We start from the raw sequence: 6170 nt of genomic DNA on the forward strand, positions 1-6170 counted from the left end.
CCAGGCGCCTTCATGCCGCTTGGTTTATTCGTCGCAAATCTTAATTAACTATAATGATTTTATGGATAAATATGGATGATTAACAAGTTTGACAAGCGTCTAGTAAAATTTAACATAGAAACAATTCATGGAATAGTATTTATTTCTACATCAAGTATTACATTTTGTCGTTACATTATTAAAACAATTACATAACTAAAAATTGAGTTTGGTTTAAGAATGTAAATAAAAGATAGATGTTGCCTTTAGTTTAAGTATTGATATATATTGTATTAAAAGATTGAATTGACCGTTAAAAAATACTACATTTATCTATATCATAAAATCCATAGTTATGAAGAAGAAAAATTAAAAATATTAATTGTAATGAAACAGTAGTGTTTTACCAGTAGATTAAATGAATTTTTACAGTAATAAAATATTTTGCCCTTGCGGAGAGATCGACAGGATATGTCGGACTTGTACCCACTGCAACCCCCACGATTTTCCTCAATCATCGCTATATGACGGGTCACCAGGAACGCTTTCATTACATCCATAGTGCCACGACTGCGATGGTCGTCCAGACCGCCCCGTCTCTTCTTTTCTGAGGGTGCAGTTTGTCTCCCACGTCTGCTTCGCATTTCACCAAATCGTCGTGAAGTGGGCTCTTCAACTTTCACTCAGAGCACCTGTTTTGGACCAGCGAATACGCCGGGCCGGCCACGTAGATTCCGCTTTGGTAACCAGGCCATGACGAAGTGCAAACTAGTTCGAGGGGTGGTTAAACTTTTTATTTCATCCTAACCATTGACTATTTTTGTGTAAGTTTGCTATACAAAATTGTTTTTCTTTCTATTATATTTTATTTCATATACAATTTCTGAACAAAGGCAAGGTTGAAATATTTTTAGAGAGGGTATATTTCTATTACTAACATTTCCTGCCTGAGGATGCCCCATGGAGGGGTGAAACACTTGTAGAGTTAATTAACGGTGGTAGTTTGGTTTTGTATTGTTTACCGCACGCGCATTTATCAGCGGTGTACTTCATTGCACGACTACTGCTGCATAGCGGAAGTAGCTATATATTAGTCCCTTTCTTAGTAAGGATGGACTTCCGCGAGGTAACGCCTGAATCTATTAGAAACCTATAACCTACTCTTGAAAAATCTGCAGCGAATGAAATAAATGGATAACGAATAATGGGTTTATAAATATCGGATAATAAAGTTACTTTTACCCTTATATATTATTTTGTTCTTTGGTTATGTTACACGTGTCGTATTTAAGAATAACACCTTTCTTAGTCACTTTTTACATAAGAAACTGTGATTGTCTTGTTTAAATTAAACTAAGTAAAGGTCTTTATTAACACTTGGTCTAAATATCATTTTAAGAATGCCAAAAAGAACCTTATTAATAATGGATAAAATATCTTTTGCAATGTAGTAAAATTTATTATACAATATTTTGCCATTGTATATACAATATCCAATCTAGAACAATAATTAGAACTAGATTATTTTACTTACTACATTATGTAACATAAAATTAAAGCATAAGTGTTTAAATATAAATTCCGTATTTTCCTACATTTCCACACGTGGGCCACAAACTGTTTATAATAGTGTGCATCAAATGTTTTTCATCTTTTCTGCCATGAGACAGCTACTGCTGGACATATCCCCCCTCATTGAATTACGGTAGGACCAATTGGAATCAAACTACATTTAACGTCTACCAACGGCCCTAATGAAGTCATCTGTCCTCCCTGTGGTTGCGCATCCTACTCTGCGTTAGTGGACAACAAAGACAACCGCCTGTATTCTTCGCTCTAGAATCTTAAAGCCCTAAAGGTTTATGCAGAATTAATGCCTTTTTACATCCGCACAAACAATAGCAAAACAGAATAACCAGATAGGTATCATTTGCTACAGCGGCACCTTCTAGTGGTAACACGTTATCCTTCTCTCCCTTCAAAAAGACATGAAAAATTAAAAAAGGTATAAAAAATTTCCTACTAATCTTCCACTTCCCAAATCTACTTAGCTAGAGACTAGGAAAAAGACATGAAGCATTCCACAGCCACTTCTTACCTTGCACTGTCTGGAATCCGGCTACACTTAGTTACGTAGGGTAGGCCGAACATCTTATTGTATTGTATATTTCGTTGACCTCACAGTTCCTCCCTATTAAAGAAAATGGCGCGATTCATGATGCAATTCTTCACATTCAGAATGGCTAACAACTTAGCTATTTCGTCGGTGCCTTGGCTGTGTCCATCGAGCCGACTTGGTAGGTTCTTGTAAGATCACAATAAACCGAGCAGTTATTAAAATTATACTTAGTTTGACGCTAAGCCAGGGGCGGCTATAGCTCGTGTAGCGCCCGTGTGCAGTGAAACCCTGGCGCCCCCAGGGCCTGACACGCTAATTTATAAGTAGGTATAGCTTACAGTATGGGATTAAGTACGACCTTTCTTCTTGTGACGGCAGAATAACACTCATTGTTTTTTATGCCTGCAGCACATCCTGCACTGTAGGTTAGGCCGCCCCTGAGTTAATACAACTGCAGCTCAGGCATTATTTATAAAGAATAAAAGTAATATCAAAAAAATTATCAGAGATTTCATTCACTTTATTGTTTTCAGTTTGTCTTATCCTGTTTCACCGTGCTGGTTTCAGCAACCGCATTCGCTTATTCTTAAGTCAGGCCTGACATTTTAAAACATTTTCTAGCAAAACTTATTTGGTTGAGTGATTGATATTCGTTTACTTTTATCTACGAAGATATTAATCACGTGATGCTAAAACAAGATAAATTTATCTTCGATTTTTATCGCAGTAGTATCTTTGCTTTGTATACATCAGTATAAGATATATCCCAGAATGTTTTTCAATAACAAAATCTAATTTATGGAATTTTTATATCATATGATATTAATTGTCAAAATTTAAAAATTACCTCAATAAACACATAAATACTACGTTATTTAAAGAAGTGAGGATGAAATAAAAAAAACGCTTGAATTATTATTGAATATTTATAATTTATGATTTTTTATTATTTATTGATCTGTAATTTAAATTTTACATACAGATAAACGTTTTGTATAAAAAGAGCAATCGACTGTTTCTTTTTTCTTACAATATTATTTTCTTAGTTTATTTCAGCGCCTGATATTTTAGTTACACATATTTTTCTCAAGCGTACCGAATAGTTACGATCAAAAACCGGAATAAGTGAAAAGATTTTGGACACTTAAATTTTGAAATTACAAATGGCGGCATTCTTAATGTTAAGTAATTAATAAAAAATCTCCTCGGCGAACTTCATACATATTTTCAAACGTATAAGTACCTAAACAAGAATAAAGATAACGGTTTTTTTGTTATCTTTAGCTCGAATTGCTTATATTCTTATTTAAAACTCAAGGCAACTCAAAGGCATGTCCAAATTAATACTTATATACTCAAATTTTTTATTCTGCCTCTTCTAATTACTGATCATGTAATATTATGCTTATCCTTAGTAAATATCTTCGTAATATAACAATACATTACTAATTTCACCAAAGCATATTTACTCCGTAGTCTAAAGATCAAATAACTACATAAGCAAAAAAGGTCGAAAAGTTTTCATTCAGCACGGCTACGTATGAGTTACAAGCAATCGCTATACAAATAATATATTAAATGTAACAATTACTTTGCACGGTAGATGTTACACACACAAAAATACCACGAAGAAGCAAAAGAAAACCCTTAACATTTGTACCATTTTAATAAACGAGCTGCAATATTCATAAATAGTTATAGTACAATCTTATAAGTTAGATAAATAATCCACCATCATAATACCAAATGATTTTATTGCGATATCCCTTGTACTTAACGAAATTAAAATGTTAGATTGTAACAATTTTTTTTTGTTTTAAATAACTTTTTATACGTACCCTTATTAAATAGGTGTTACCTACGTATCAGTCGATTTGTATTGAATTATGTTTTTAAATAACAGTCCACAGCCTGTGGGCGATTATTTAAACAGTGTAAAAACAACGGTAGCGTAAATTATATTGCATTTTCTTTCATCATTTGAAAAAAGAATAATAAAGTGTATTAACACCGTTATAATTATTATAGAATATATATTAATATTTAGTAATCCACTACTTAATTATAATTTTTTATTCCACTTAAAGGGAAAACAAGCCTGATCGTTAATAGTTATCGCATCTTAATTTTCATGACTTATCTTAACAAGTACTGTTTTCTTTATTTTCTATAGGCTCATAAAAAAGATTATTTTCGCTCAGGCTTTACATCCCTTTATAACCACTTTTCTAGAATGCTGGAAAACATACTTAAAAATAACTCAAACTAGCAACTTTGTTATGAACACATCTTATAAAACTAAAGAATAAATGAATAATGGCAAAGTAATAACATAGTTCATTTATTCTTACATTTATTGTTTGTTACATTTATTTCATATTTACATTAGTCATGCATTAATATCGCATAATTTTAAAAAGATTGACGTTTACTAACGATTTATGCTCTTTTCTTCCAATTTTTTTTTGTGTATTTCAATGTCATGAGTATATTCTTGTTAACAAATACATAATTCAAACTGCTGACTCCAGTATTACCAGATTGTTTAAGTCTTTTTTTCATTTTGCCAATTATTAATTATAAGTAACCGTCCAAGTGGTGAAGCTGAGCTTTTACTCTGTGTAACAGTTGACGAATCGCCTAATAAATGCCAACGAATCACCTTGAACTTTGGTTGAAGCACGCGGGATACTCCTGGTCGATACCCTCTATACCACAAATAACCTCTATACGCTGTTTCTCGTAAAGACCTAGCTAAAGTAAACACATAGTAGACCGGTTTCCACTCGGACGTCCTCGAAGGGACGTAGCACAGGAAACCTTCAACTTGAACCAATTCCAATGAACTTGTTTGTCCAATGTTCTTAACTCGGGAAGTGCGTTTAATTGCTTGAAAAAATTCTTTCGCATATTTAAAATCTGTACTCGTCGTACTTAAAATAAGTCTATTACTTTTTAATTGAGTCTACTAATAATTATGGTGTTAATAACCTTGAGGAAAATTTCGCTAAGAAGGCTATAACTAATACTTGGTTGTCAACGGTTAATTAAATTTGGTTGATAACCCTTCTGTACCCATAATATTTTTTGGATTTTTTGCAAAACCACTGTCCGATTTTGTTCTTTTCTGGTTATCGTGTGCGTACCAAATTCCATCAATCTTAGTATAATATAATAATTATAATTATTTAAAAAAAATCGTTTCTGCGTATATTTCAAGATTTTGACAAAAAATATCGAGTTTGCTTTAAATAAATAATATTTATGACAGTGAATTGACTTTTCTATCTTTATTATGGGCACATTTTAAACATTAAACAATTTAGAGATGAAAAAAAAACTTTGTTTTGTTATAGTAGCCTTATAAGTAAATAATCTTGATTCATCAGTCATGTTGATAATAATGAGTTTTTACATTAAGTGCGCCTTTTAAAAATTGTCATTAACAAATAATCTTAAAAATAAAATGTTTGTAAAGATTACAGTTTTCATGTCTCTCAATCTCTTATCCTCAATCCCAATTTAAAATACTCTGGTTTTAATACAAACCTGAGTATTTTAAACTGGGATTACTCTCAGCCTCAATTTTTCCATCCGATAATTAAAACAGATAATCTTTATTTACTCTGTTACATATTCACTTCTTTTAGATTAATTATAACTACTTTTTTGCAAATTATTTCACTACGATTTTCTTAAATTTGTTGTTTTGATTTAAAGATTTTGTATCCTGACGAAAGTACACTGTCATGGCTAGAGGATTTATGGTCGCAACTGCTTCGCCAAAGTTTAGTAAGAGAACCTAATTGTAATAAAATAACTGAGACGACAACGCTGTTACGTTAGATTTAAGGTCTAGATTGACACGTCTCTGTATAGAAACGTGTAATGTTAAAAACAATGCCAAATAATTTCTAGAGAAATAGCCAAAAATAAACGCTTGCAGATTTTTGCTATTAATTATAGAGAATCCGATTTCCGTTATCGTAACTTGTATTATATATTTTTGTTTAATAAATATGATAAATAACATAAGGCCTACGAAAATGACAAATATTACAATTTTCGTTAC

This window comes from Battus philenor, unplaced genomic scaffold, assembly GCF_028537555.1.
Source record: "Battus philenor isolate CCGP_79_NKW_IND1 unplaced genomic scaffold, ilBatPhil1.0.hap1 SCAF_6, whole genome shotgun sequence".
NCBI lineage: Eukaryota > Metazoa > Arthropoda > Insecta > Lepidoptera > Papilionidae > Battus > Battus philenor.